Below are 15,724 nucleotides of genomic sequence, written 5' to 3'. Positions count from 1 at the left end.
TCTAGTGCTTTTCCCTACTTGCTTCTATTTAAATCTGAATTTGGCAATATGGAGCTCAGGATCTGAGCCACAGTCAGCTCCTGGTCTTGTTTTTGCTGACTGTATAGAGATTCTCCATCTTTGACTGCAGAGAATATAATCAATCTGATTTCGGTGTTGACCATCTGGTAATGTCCATGTGTAGAGTATTCTCTTGTGTTTTTGGAAGAGCGTGCTTGCTATGACCAGTGCATGCTCTTGGCAAAACTCTATTAGCCTTTTCCCTGCTTCATTCTGTATTCCAAGGCCAAATTTGCCTGTTACTCCAGGTGTTTCTTGACTTCCTACTTTTGCATTTCAGTCCCCTATATTGAAAAGGACATCTTTTTTGTGTGTTAGTTCTAAAAGGTCTTTTAGGTCTTCATACAACCGTTCAACTTCAGCTTCTTCAGCATTACTGATTGGGGCATAGGCTTGGATTACTGTGATATTGAATGGTTTGCCTTGGAAACGTACAGAGATCATTCTGTTGTTTTTGAGATTGCATCCAAGTACTGCACTTTGGTCTCTTTTGTTGACCATGATGGCTACTCCATTTCTTCTAAGGAATTCCTGCCCACAGTAGTAGATATAATGGTCATCTGAGTTAAATTCACCCATTCCAGTCCATTTTAGTTTGCTGATTCCTAGAATGTCGATGTTCACTCTTGCCATCTCCTGTTTGACCACTTCCAATTTGCCTTAATTCATGGACCTGACATTCCAGGTTCCTATGCAATATTTCTGTTTACAGCATCGGACCTTGCTTCTATCACCAGTCACATCCACAACTGGGTATTTTTTTTTTGCTTTGGCTCCATCCCTTCATTCTTTCTAGAGTTATTTCTCCACTGATCTCCAGTAGCATATTGGGCATCTACCGACCTGCAAGTTCCTCTTTCAGTATCCTATTATTTTTCCTTTTCATACTGTTCATGGGGTTCTCAAGGCAAGAATATTGAAGTGGTTTGCCATTCCCTTCTCCAGTGGACCACATTCTGTCAGACCTTTCCACCATGACCTTCCCATCTTGGGTGGCCCCACATGGTATGGGTTAGTTTCATTGAGTTAGACAATGCTGTGGTCCATGTGATCAGATGGCTAGTTTTCTGTGATTATAGTTTCAATGCATCTACCCTCTGATGCCCTCTCGCAACAACTACCGTCTTGCTTAGTTTTCTCTTACCTTAGATGTGGGGCATCTCTTCTCGGCTGCTCCAGTAAAGCACAGCCACTGCTCCTTACCTTGGAGGAATGGTATCTCCTCACAGCTACACCTCCTGACCTTGAAGGTGGAGTAGCTCCTCTCATCCCTCCTGTGCCTGTGCAGTTGCCGCTTGTTGGATGTGGGGTTGCTCCTCTTGGCCACCTTCCCTGACGTCTGGTGTGGGGTAGCTCCTCTCGGCCACCACTGTGACCTCGGGCATATGGTCGCTCCTCCTGGATGCCACCGCTGACCTCCAGCATGGGGTAACTCCTCTTGGCTAGTCTGAAAGGTCTAGTGACTGAGGTCAAAGTTGTATTCAGAGAGGCCACAACCAGAGCATAAAACCCCAAGACAGCATGCCAGTGGATGAGCCAAGGTACCAGTATTTCTCAATTACCCCAAACCCTAAGACCCAAGAAGGACAGAGGTATATCAGGGTCAAGAGTGTGTATTTCAGGGGGCAGTCCTAAGATGGCAGAGGAATAAGACAGCGAGACCACTTTCTCCACCACAAATTCATCAAAAGAACATTTGAACACTGAGCAAATTCCACAAAATCACTTCTGGATGCTGGCAGAGAACACCAGGCACCCAGAAAGGCAGCCCATTGTCTTTGAAAGGAGGTAGGACAAAATATAGAAGATAAAAAAAGAGACAAAAGATTTAGGGACAGGGATCCATTCTAGGGAGGGAGTCATAATAGAGGAGAAGCTTCCAAACACCAGGAAACCCTCTCACTGCCGGGTCTGTGGAGAGTTTTGGAATCTCAGAGGGAAACACAACTGGGAGGAAAAATAAATAAATAAATAAATAAATAAAACCCACAAATGATGTGCCTAACGGCAATTCCCAGCAGAGAAGTAGCCCAGACGCTCACATCCACCACCAGCAAGCGGGGGCTGAACAGGGAGGCACAGGCTGCATTGCTTAGGGTAAGGACTGTGACTGAATGCCCTGAGGGCAATCTGAGGGAGCTAATGTGAGATAGCAACCCAAACTGTGGGATAGCCAGAGAGAGAGAGAACTTTCCTGTGAAAAGCCCTAACCCAAGGCATTGCTGTGCCCGCTCACAGAATAAATGACTGAGCGAATACCAGAGGAGAGCTAGCCAGCAGCCAACCGGCCCATTCCCCACCAGAGGCAGGAAGGCAGGCGGGCAGCAGCCAGAGCCTGAAAGGGGCAAACTCAGCCGCAGAGATGGCATCCTCCACCAAACTGCAAGTAGGCTCCCAGTTACCATCCAAGCCTTCCTGGGATCCTGAATGGATGACATCTGCTGGGAGGGTTGAAGCCAGAGATCAGCTCCCCAGAAGAGACACATAGCACACCTGAGACAGAGCACAGGGGAAACTGAGCGGCTGGGACAGGGGAGGTGATAAGATGCACTGCACCTAAGGAGAGTGTGCTCGTCAAGCACCTGGTCGCCTGAGCTACTTGGACCTGGGAAGGGCACAAAACACAGGCTCAACCGAATCTGTGTTGTTGTGGAGTACCCGAGAACCTGAACCTGAGTGGTGTAGACCTGGAAAGTGCATGCAACCCAGGGCCCACATTAGACAGTTTCCCGGCAGAGCAACCTGGAGCTTAAGCATTGTAGACTGGGAAAGCACACACCCTGTGAGCGGGGACAAATGCAGTGTGGCCAAGACACTGAGAGCACTGCCCACACAGGCCAGTGATAGTTGTTTGCAGTGTTCCTTCCTCCCCACAACACGACCGAACAAGTGAGACTAAGTAAGTGACCACCTTTGCCCCCTTGTGTCAGGGCAGAAATTAGACATGGGAGAGACTTGTAAACAGAAGAAGCCAAAATAAACAGAGGGAAGTGCTTTGGAAGTGACAGGTGCAACAGATTAAAACCCTGTAGTTAGCACCAACTGCATTGGAAGGGGCCTATAGATCTTGAGAAGTATAAGCTGGACAAGGAACTATCTGAAACTCAACTGACCCTACACTGCCTACAAAAGCTCCAGAGAAATTCCTAGATATATTTCTACTATTATAATTTTTTAATTTGAATTTTTTTATTTTTAAGTCCTTTATTACTCCTTTAATTTTCATTTTTATAACCTACTGCTGCTGCTGCTAAGTCACGACAGTCATATCAGACTTCTGTGTGACCCCATGGACTGCAGTCCACCAGGCTCCTCCGTCCATGGGATTTTCCAGGCAAGAGTACTGGATTGGGTTGCCATTACCTTCTCTGTTATAACCTACTATTACCTTGCAAAAAAAAAAAAAAAAGACTATTTTTAAAGCAAACTTCATATTTATTTCTTCATAATCTTTGTGATTTTGTTTTATTTTTTTAATATTGTATTTTTGAGAGTCTAATCTCACTTTAGATTTTTAATCTTTGCTTTTTGGTATTTGTTATTAATTTTGAACCTTTAAGAATCCAATCTTCAGTACCCATTTTTACCTGGGAGTCTGATTACAGGCTTGATTGCCCTATCCCCATTTTGAATCTCCTTTTTCTTCCCTAAGTCACCTTTATATCCTCCCTCCCCCTTCTTTTCTTTACCCAACTCTGTGACTCTCTTTGGATATTCCGAGCTGTGAAGAACATTTAGGGAACTGATTACTGGCTAGATCTGTCTCTCTCCTTTTGACCCCCACTTTTCTCCTCCTGGTCACCTCTATTTCCTTCTTCCCTTTTCTTTTCTCTATGTAACTTTGTGAACCTCTCTGGGTGTTCCAGGCTGTGGAGAGCACATAGGCAATTGATTACTGGATAGATTGCTCTCTCCCCTTTTAATTCCCCCTCTTCTCCTCCTGGTCACCTCTATCTCGCTCCTCCCTCTTCTCTTCTCCATGTAACACAGCGAACCTTTCTGGGTGTCCCTCATTGTGGAGAATCTTTTCTCCATTAACCTAGATGTTTTATCATTGGTGCTGTGTGGATGGAGAAGTCTTGAGGCTCTGTAAGAATAAGACTGAAAACCAGAGGCAGGAGGTTTAAGTCCCAAACCTGAAAGCACCAGAGAACTCCTGACTCCAGGAAACATTAATTGATAAGAGTTCATCCAAAAGTCTCCATACCTACCCTGAAACCAAGCTCCACCCAAGATACAACAAGTTCCAGAGCAAGACATACCATGCATATTCTCCTGCAACACAGCAATATAGTCCTGAGCTTTAATATACAGGCTGCCCAAAGTCACATCAAACCCATAGACATCTCAAAACTCACTACTGGACACTTCATTGCACTCCAGAGAGAAGAAATCCAGCTCCAACCACCAGAACACCAGCACAGGCTTCCCTAATCAGGAGACACTGACAAGCAACTAGTCCAACACCACCCACAGGGAGGAACCTCCACAAAAAACAGGAACCACAAACTGCCAGAATACAAAAAGGCCACCCCAAACACAGCAATCTAAACAAGATGAAAAGGCAGAGGAATATTCAGCAGGTAAAGGAACAGGATAAATGCCCACCAAACCAAACAAAAGAGGAGGAGATAGGGAGTCTACCTGAAAAAGAATTCAGAATAATGATAGTAAAAATGATCCAAAATCTTGAAAACAAATTGGAGTTACAGATTAATAGCGTGGAAACAAGGACTGAGAAGATGAAAGAAATGTTTAACAAGGACCGAGAAGAAATAAAAAAGAATCAGTTAATAATGAATAATGCAATAACTGAGATATAAAAAAACACTCTAGAGGGAATGAACAGTAGAATAACAGAGGGAGAAGATAGGATAAGTGAGGTAGAAAACAGAATGGTGGAATTAAAAGAAGTAGAGAGGAAAAAAGAAAAGAATTAAAAGAAATGAACAACCTCAGTGACCTCTGGAACAATGGCAAACGTCCCAACATTAGAATCATAGGAGTCCCAGAAGGAGAAGATAAAAAGAAAGGGCATGAGAAAATACTTGAAGAGAAAATAGTTGAAAACTTCCCTAAAATGGGGAAGGAAATAGTCACCCAAGTCCCAGAAAACTAGAGAGTCCCAAACAGGAAAGACCCAAGGTGAAACACCCCAAGACACAAATTAATCATATTAACAAAGATCAAACACAAAGAACAAATGTTAAAAGCAGCAAGGGAAAAACAACAAATAACACATCAGGAGATTCCCAAAAGGATAACAGCTGATCTTTCAATAGAAACTCTTCAGGCCAGAAGGGAATGGCAGGACATACTTAAAGTGATGAAAGGGAAAACCCTACAACCCTGATTACTGTACCCAGCAAGGATCTCATTCAAATATGATGGAGAAATCAAAAGCTTTACAAAGCAAAAGCTGAGAGAATTTAGCACCATCAAACCAGCTCTTCAACAAATGATAAAAGGTCTTCTCCAGACAGGAAACACAGAAAAGGTGTATAAACTTGAATCCAAAACAACAAAGTAATGGCAACGGGATCATACTTACAAATAATTACCTTAAATGTAAATGGGTTGAATGCCCCAACCAAAAGACACAGACTGGCTGAATGGATACAAAAACAAGACCCCTATATATGCTTTCTACAAGAGACCCACCTCAAGACAAGGGACACATACAGACTGAAAGTGAAGGGCTGGAAAAAGATATTTCACACAAATGGAGACCAAAAGAAAGCAGGAGTGGCAATACTCATATCATATAGAATAAAATAGACTTTGAAATAAAGACCGTGAAAAGAGACAAAGAAGGACACTACATAATGATCAAAGGATCAATCCAAGAAGAAGATATAAAAATTATAAATATATATGCACCCAACATAGAAGCACCACAATGTGTAAGGCAAATGCTAACAAGTATGAAAGGGGAAATTAACAATAACACAATAAGAGTGGAAGACTTTAATACCCCACTCACACCTACGGATAGATCAACTAAACAGAAAACTAACAAGGAAACACAAACTTTAAATGATACAATGGACCAGTTAGACCTCATTGATATATACAGGACATTTCACCCCCAAACAATGAATTTCACCTTTTTCTCAAGTGCACACGGAAACTTCTCCAGGATAGATCACATCCTAGGCCATAAATCTAGTCTTGGTAAAGTCAAAAAACTTGAAATCATTCCAAGCTTCTTTTCTGATCACAATGCAGTAAGATTAGATGTCAATTACAGGAAAAAAAATATTAAAAATTCCAACATATGGAGGCTAAACAACACTCTTCTGAATAACCAACAAATCACAGAATAAATAAAAAAAGAAATCAAAATATGCATAGAAACTAATGAAAATGAAAACACAACAACCCAAAGGCTATGGAATAGTACTAAGGGGAAGGTTCATACCAATACAGCTTACCTCAAGAAACAAGAAGAAAGTAAAATAAATAACCTACCTCTCCACTTAAAGAAACTAGAAAAGCAAGAAATGAAGAATCCCCAGGTTTAGTAGAAGGAAAGAAATCATAAAAAATTAGGGCAGAAATAAATGCAAAAGAAACAAAAGAGACCATAGCAAAAATCAACAAAGCTAAAAGCTGGTTCTTTGAGAAGATAAATAAAATTGACAAACCACTAGCAAGACTCATCCAGAAAGGAAGGGAGAAGAATGAAATCAACAAAATTGAAATGAAAATGGAGAAATCACAACAGACAACACAGAAATACAAAGGATCATAACAGACTACTATCAGCAACTATATGCCAATAAAATGGACAACTTGGAAGAAATGGGCAAATTCTTAGAAAAAGTATAACTTTCCAAAACTGAACCAGGAAGAAATAGAAAATTTTAACAGACCCATCACAAGCACGGAAATCGAAGCTGTAATCAGAAATCTTCCAACAAACAAAAGCCCAGGACCAGCCAGCTTCACAGCTGAATTCTACCAAAAATTTAGAGAAGAGCTAACACCTATCCTACTCAAAGTCTTCCAGAAAATTGCAGAGGCAGGTAAACTGCCAAACTCATTCTATGAGGCCATGATCACCCTAATACTAAAGACAGACAAAGATGCCACAAAAAAAGAAAACTACAGGCCAATATCACTGATGAACATAGATACAAAAATCCTTACAAAATCCTAGTAAGCAGAATCCAACAACATATTAAAAGGATCATACATCATGACCAAGTGGGCCTTATCCCGGGGATGCAAAGATTCTTCAATATCCTCAATTCAATCAATATAATAACCCCATTAACAAATTGAAAGATAAAAACAATATGATTATCTCAATAGATGCAGACAAAGCCTTTAACAAAATTCAACATCTATATATGATAAAAACTCTCCAGAAAGCAGGAATTGAAGGAACATACTTCAACATAATAAAATCTACACATGACAAACCCACAGCAAACATTATCCTCAATGGTAAAAAATTGAAAGCATTTCCCCTAAAGTCAGGAACAAGGCAAGGGTGTCCACGCTCAGCACTACTATACAACATAGTTTTACAAGTTTTAGCCACAGCCGCCAGAGAATAAAAAGGAATAAAAGGAATCCAGATTGGAAAAGAAGCAAAACTCTCACTGTTTGCAGATGACATGATCCTCTACATAGAAAACCCTACAGACTCCACCAGAAAATTACGAGAGCTACTCAATGAATAGAATAAAGTTGCAGGATATAAAATTAACACACAGAAATCCCTTGCATTCCTATATGCTAACAATGAGAAAACAGAAAGAGAAATTAAGGAAACAATCCCATTCACCTTTGCAAAGAAAAGAATAAAATACTTAGGAATATATCTACCTAAGGAAACAAAAGACTTATATATAGAAAACTATAAAACACTGATGAAAGAAATCAAAGAGGACACAAATAGATGGAGAAATATACCATGTTCATGGACTGGAAGGATCAATATAGTGAAAATGAGTATACTACTTAAAGCAATGTATAGATTCAATGCAACCCCTAGCAATCTACCAACGGTATTTTTCAGAGAACTAGAACAAATAATTTCAAAATGTGTATGGAAATACAAAAACCTTGAATAGCCAAAGCAGTCTTGAGAAAGAAGAATGGGCCTGGAGGCATCAAGCTGCCTGACTTCAGGCTATATTACAAAGCTACAGTCCTCAAGACAGTATGGTACTGGCACAAAGACAGAAATATAGATCAATGGAACAAAATAGAAAGCTCATAGATAAATCCATGCACCTATGGACACCTTATCTTTGAGAAAAGATGCAAGAATATACAGTGGAAAAAAGGCAATCTCTTTAACAAGTGGTGTTGGAAAAAGTGGTCAACTGCTTGTAAAAGAATGAAACTAGAACACTTTCTAACACCACACACAAAAATAAACTCAAAATGGATTAAAGATCTAAACATACGTCTACAAACTATAAAACTCCTAGAGGAAAACATAGGCAAAACACTCTCTGACATAAACCACAGCAGGGCCCTCTATGACCCACCTTACAGAGTAATGGAAATAAAAACAAAAATAAGCAAATGGGACCTAATTAAACTTAAAAGCTTTTGCACAATGAAGGAAACTCTAAGCAATGTGAAAATACAGCCTTCAGAATGGGAGGAAATAATAGCAAATGAAGCAACTGAAAAATAATTAATCTAAAAAATATACAAGCAACTCCTGCAGCTCAATTCCAGAAAAATAAACGACCCAGTCAAAAAATGGGCCAAAGAACTAAACAGACATTTCTCCAAAGAAGACATGCAGATGGCTAACAAACACATGAAAAGATGCTCAACATCACTCATTATTATAGAAATGCAAATCAAAACCTCAATGAGGTACCATCTCATGCCACTCAGTTATGGCTGCTATCCAAATGTCTGCAAACAATAAATGCTGGAGAGGATTTGGAGAAAAGGGAACCCTTCTACACTGTTGGTGGGAATGCAAACTTGTTCAGCCACTATGGAGAACAGTTTGGAGATTCCTTAAAAAACTGGAAATAGAACTGCTGTATGACCCAGCAATCCTAGTCCTGGGCATACACACTGAGGAAACTAGAATTGAAAGAGACACGTGTACCCCAATGTTCATCGCAGCACGGTTTATAATGATCAGGACATGGAAGCAACCTAGATATCCATCGGCAGACGAATGGATAAGAAAGCTCTGGTACATATACACAATGGAATATTATTTAGCTATTAAAAATAATGTATTTGAATCTGTTCTAATGAGGTGGATGAAAGTGGAGCCTATTATACAGAGTGAAGTAAGTCAGAATGAAAAACACCAATACAGTGTACTAATACATATATATGGAATTTAGAAAGATGGTAGTGATGACCCTATATGCAAGACAACAAAAGAAACACAGATGTATAGAACAGTCTTTTGGACTCTGTGGAAGAAGGCGAGGGTGGGATGATTTGAGAGAATAGCATTGAAACATGTATATTATCATATGTCAATCAGATCACCAGTCCAGGTTTGATGCATGAGACAGGGTGCTCAGGGCTGGTGAACTGGGATGACCCTGAGGGATGGGATGTGGATGGAAGTGGGAGTGGGATTCAGGATGGGGAACACATGTACACACATGGCTGATTCATGTCAATGTATGGCAAAACCCACTACAATATTGTAAAGTAATTAGCCTCCAATTAAAATAAATAAGTTAATAAAATAAAATAAATAAATAAGATAAATACGGGACAGCTGAACTTGTAATCTTAAAGAAAAAGAGAGTGTTTATTGCAAAAGGAGGAAACTGGAGCAAATATATATCAGAAACAAGCAAGGGGGTGCCTCAGGAGCTTGTCATAAACAGCCTTGAGGCATTTTATGAGGCATGGGGTGCCTACTTTGAGCATTTCTCTAGTTGATTTAAGTGGCCAGAGCAAAGATGGAATATCCCTATCTCCAACACATACATGCTATTCTCTGATAAGGGTTGGCCCTGGACTTTATTGCTGAAGGAATCTAATGGGTTCATGGGTATTCCTTAGATGGAAGGTGCTTTTTTACAACTTTTTAATCTAGCTTCTAACCTTTTACTGCACCAGAAATTGAGATTGACTATGGTGCTAGTGGAAGTTCAGACTGCCTCCATTCTGCTCTCCAGCTCTCCATCTCAACTAGCTGGGGCTGGACACAGGGCAGGAAGATGGGAAATGTGGTCCAGGCAGGCCAGGTGGAGCATGTCAGTAACAGAGAAGTGAATCTTCATAGATGTTGGCAACTGAATACAAAATGTCATGGGCTTAGTTTTCTTAGTAACAGTTTTCAGGTTTTTGCAAGTGAAAGGGTATAAAGATGACCTCTGCATGGAGATTGTCTTCTCTCGTGCTCAGGGATGAATATTGGCTTCACATTATTCCTCTGTAAACTCCAGTGGGTCCTATAGACATTTTTGAAGCCATGCTGCTCATGCAGGTGCCTGAGAGCTGCTGGTGATGTGCTGAGGGCTTGGGTAGTAGCAGGAGTAAATGCCACCATTGGGGGAGAATGGAGAACAGCAAGACAATTATTCAGCAATGATGAATCTAAGCTTCCTGTCAGCAAGAAGTATAATAGATTAAGTACTCTCTCGCTATGCTCTGATTACTCCCAGGTGGGGCTTCCCTGGTGGCTCAGAGGTTAAAGCGTCTGCCTGGAATGCAGGAGACCTGGGTTCGATCCCTGGGTTGGGAAGATGCCCTGGAGAAGGAAATGCCAACCCACTCCAGTACTCTTGCCTGGAGAATCCCATGGAGGGAGGAGCCTGGTAGGCTACAGTCCATGGGGTCGCAAAGAGTTGGACACGACTGAGCGACTTCACTTTCATTTGTGGTTCATAGGCTAGAAATGCAGAGATGGAGAAGGCACAGGACAATGCTTTAGGAGGACACTCACGTAAGTCAGTACATGATGATTATGTCCAGGAGATCATACACTGAAAACCAGATGGTGGATCTTATTGGGAGACTAGTTATTCACTTGAGTTTTCGTGTTTGATTTCTTAGGTTTGAGTCCCAGCTTTGCAACTTACCTTGGGTAAGAAATCTAACCACTCAGTGCCTCAGGTTTTTTAATGTAGGGATAATAATAACACATATATTTTAGGACTTCTGTGAAGGTTAAATGTGAGCATTATGTGCAGCACATATTTCAATGCCTCAGTTCAGTTCAGTCACTCAGTCGTGTCCGACACTTTGCGACCCCATGAATCGCAGCATGCCAGGCCTCCCTGTCCATCACCAACTCCCAGAGTTCACTCAAACTTACTTACATCCATCGAGTTGGTGATGTCATCCAGCCATCTCATCCTCTGTTGTCCCCTTTTCCTCCTGCCCCCAATCCCTCCCAGCATCAGAGTACTTTCCAATGAGTCAGCTCTTCACATGAGGTGGGCAAAGTACTGGAGTTTCAGCTTTAGCATTATTCCTTCCAAAGAACTCCCAGAACTGATCTCCTTTAGAATGGACTGGTTGGATCTCCTTGCAGTCCAAGGGACTCTCAAGAGTCTTCTCCAACACCACAGTTCAAAAGCATCAATTCTTTGGTGCTCAGCGTTCTTCACAGTCCAACTCTCACATCCATACATGACTACTGGAAAAATCATAGCCTTCACTAGATGAACCTTTGTTGACAAAGTAATGTCTCTGCTTTTGAATATGCTATCTAGGTTGGTCATTAATTTCCTTTAAAGGAGTAAGCGTCTTTTAATTTCATGGCTGCAGTCATCATCTGCAGTGATTTTGGAGCCCCCCAAAATAAAGTCTGATACTATTTCCACTGTTTCCCCATCTATTTCCCATGAAGTGATGGGATCAGATGCCATGATCTTCGTTTCCTGAATGTTGAGCTTTAAGCCAACTTTTTCACTCTCCTCTTTCACTTTCATCAAGAGGCTCTTTAGTTCTTCTTCACTTTCTGCCATAAGGGTGGTGTCATCTGCATATCTGAGGTTATTGATGTTTCTCCTGGCAATCTTGATTCCAGCTTGTGCTTCTTCCAGTCCAGCGTTTCTCAGGATGTGCTATGCATGTTAGTTAAGTAAGCAGGGTGACAATATGCAGCCTTGATGTATCCCTTTTCCTATTTGGAATCAATCTGTTGCTCCATGTCCAGTTATAACTGTTGCTTCATGACCTGCATATAGGTTTCTCAAGAGGCAGGTTAGGTGGTCTGGTATTCCCATTGCTTTCAGAATTTTCCACAGTTTATTGTGATCCACACAGTCAAAGGCTTTGGCATAGTCAATAAAGCAAAAATACCTGTTTTTCTGGAACTCTCTTGCTTTTTCCATGATCCAGTGGATGTTGGCAATTTGATCTCTGGTTCCTTTGCCCTTTCTAAAACCAGCTTGAACATCTGGAAGTTCATGGTTCATGTATTGCTGAAGCCTGGCTTGGAGAATTTTGAGCATTACTTTACTAGTGTGTGAGATGAGTGCAATTGTGCAGTAGTTTGAGCATTGTTTGGCATTGCCTTTCTTTGGGATTGGAAAGAAAACTGATCTTTTCCAGTTCTGTGGCCACTGCTGAGTTTTCCAAACTTGCTGGCATATTGAGTGCAGCACTTTCACAGCATCATCTTCTAGGATTTGAAATAGCTCCACTGGAATTCCATCACCTCCACTAGCTTTGTTCGTAGTGATGCTTTCTAAGGCCCACTTAACTTCACATTCCAGGATGTCTGACTCGAGGTGAGTGATCACACCATTGTGATTATCATGGTCTTGAAGATCTTTTTTGTATAGTTCTTCTGTGTATTCCTTCCACCTCTTCTTAATATCTTTTTCTTCTGTTAGGTCCGTATAATTTCTGTCCTTTATTGAGCTCATCTTTGCATGAAATGTTCCCTTGGTATCTCTAATTTTCTTGAAGAGATCTCTAGTCTTTCCCATTCTGTTGCTTTCCTCTATTTCTTTGCATTGATCACTGAGAAAGGGTTTCTTATCTCTTCTTGCTATTCTTTGAAAGTCTGCATTCAGAAGCTTATATCTTTCCTTTTCTCCTTTGCTTTTTGCTTCTCTTCTTTTCACAGCTATTCGTAAGGCCTCCTGAGACAACCATTTTGCTTTTTTGCATTTAAGTTCCGTGGCAATGGTCTTGATTCCTGTCTCCTGTACAATGTCATGAAGCTCTGTCCATAGTTCATCAGGCACACTATCTATCAGATCTAGTCCCTTAAATCTGTTTTTCACTTCCACTGTATAATCATAAGAGATTTTATTTAGGTCATACCTGAATGGTCTAGTGGTTTTCCCTACTTGCTTCACTTTAAATCTGAATTTGGCAATAAGGAGCTCATGATCTGAGCCATAGTCAGCTCCCAGTCTTGTTTTTGCTGACTGTATAGAGCTTCTCCATCTTTCACTGCAAAGATTATAATCAGTCTGATTTCGGTGTTGACCATCTGGTAATGTCCATGTGTAGAGTCTTCTCTTGTGTTGTTGGAAGAGGGTGTTAGCTATGACCAGTGCATTCTCTTGGCAAAACTCTGTTAGCCTTTGCCCTGATTCATTCCGTATTCCAAGGCCACCTTTGCCTGTTATTCCAGGTGTTTTTTGACTTTCTACTTTTGCATTACAGTCTGCCATAATGAAAAGGACATCTTTTTTTGGCGTTAGTTCTAAAGGTCTTTTAGGTCTTCATAGAACTGTTCAACTTCAGCTTCTTCAGCCTTACTGGTTGGGGCATAGGCTTGGATTTCTGTTATTGAATGGTTTGCCTTGGAAACGAACAGAGATCATTCTGTTGTTTTTGAGATTGCATCCAAGTACTGCACTTTGGACTCTTTTGTTGACCATGATGGCTACTCCATATCTTCTAAGGGATTCCTGCCCACAGTAGTAGAAATAATGGTCAACTGAGCTAAATTCACCCATTCCAGTCCATTTTAGTTTGCTGATTCCTAGAATGTCGACGTTCACTCTTGCCATCTCCTGTTTGACCACTTCCAATTTGCCTTGATTCATGGACCTGACATTCCAGGTTCCTATGCAATATTGCTGTTTACAGCATCAGACCTTGCTTCTATCACCAGTCACATCCACAACTGGGTATTGTTTTTGCTTTGACTCCATCCCTTCATTCTTTCTGGAGTTATTTCTCCACTGATCTCAGTAGCATATTGGGCACCTACCGACCTGGGGAGTTCCTCTTTCAGTATCCTATCATTTTGCCTTTTACTACTGTTCATGGGGTTCTCAAGGCAAGAATACTGAAGTGGTTTGCCATTCCCTTCTCCAGTGGACCACATTCTGTCAGACCTCTCCACCATGACCCGCCCGTCTTGGGTGGCCCCACAGGGCATGGCCTAGTTTCACTGAGTTAGACAAGGCCGTGGTCCTAGTGTGATTAAATTGACTAGTTTTCTCTGATTATGGTTTCAGAGTATCTGCCCTCTGATGCCCTCTTGCAACACCTACCGTCTTACTTGGGTTTCTCTTACCTTGGACTTGGGGTATCTCTTCACGGCTGCTCCAGCAAAGTGCAGCCTCTGCTCCTTACCTTGGAGGAATGGTATCTCCTTACTGCCGTCCCTTCTGACCTTGAACGTGCAGTAGCTCCTCTAGGCCCTCCTGCGCCCATGCAGCCACTGCTCCTTCTACGTGGGGTTGCTAAGTTTCAATGCATTTCAGAATAAATTGTAGAGATTAGTTCACTCTTCCAAGCATTTTTATGGTGTAGTGGAGTCAGACAGACCCAAATTTGAAGGCACTTGACTTCTACCAGCTTAAAGTTTTTCATCTCTAAGCTGATGACAGTGTTGGCAGGAAGATTTGATTTGTTTACTTTATGAAACACTCAGATAATGCTTTTTATGTGCAGCTCATAAGCACTGTTTCATCTAATCCTAGGAACAATCCAATAAGGAAAATTCTATTACTACCTCCATTGTAATTATGAAAATTTAAGAAGTTAATGAGCTCACTGAAAGTCACAGTCAGCAAATGGCTTTGCTAAGGGCTGAATTCAGACTCTCTGACTTTGGTGTCCATCCTGTTAGCCACTAGACTATGCTGCCTCCCACAGTGACCAGTAAATTATGGACATACTGTAAATGGTGACCCTTGCCTCTCTCTGCAACCTCATACAGTAGGTATTATGTCCAGTTTACAGATGAAGAAACTGGAGGTTGGAAAATTTGTTCAAGAATGCACTGCTAATAAATAAAAGATTGGGGATTTGAACTCAGGAACAACTGGCTCCTGGGTCAGTGTCATTTGCCTGTACCACTGCAAAGTACAGAAATCACTGAAGTGTATGTGAGCCTAGACTACTTATGGGGAATTTTTGTTTAGGGATGGTCTTCCTCTCAGTGATAGCAGCAAAGAATGTGGTGAAAAGTGGGGCTTCTGCCTAGTTCCCATGAGGGGCCTCTGCCTTTTTACAACCATAAAATAGACTGTGGCAAGTGGCAAAAGAACCTTGGTATCTCATCAAGCTCCAAGAAAGGAACCATGACTTTCAGCTATCAGCTTTCCCTCTGTGGTAAATTCTGCTGCTGCTAAGTTGCTTCAGTCGTGCCCAACTCTGTGCGACCCCAGAGACGACAGCCCACCAGGCTCTCCCGTCCCTGGGATTCTCCAGGCAAGAACACTGGAGTGGGTTGCCATTCCCATCTCTGTGGGAAACCCTTCATGGGGGTAATCCCTTCCCTACT

Source organism: Capra hircus (assembly GCF_001704415.2).
Source record: "Capra hircus breed San Clemente chromosome X unlocalized genomic scaffold, ASM170441v1, whole genome shotgun sequence".
Taxonomy (NCBI): Eukaryota; Metazoa; Chordata; class Mammalia; order Artiodactyla; family Bovidae; genus Capra; species Capra hircus.
The sequence above is the reverse complement of the archived record's forward strand: the minus strand, read 5'-3'. Positions refer to the sequence as shown.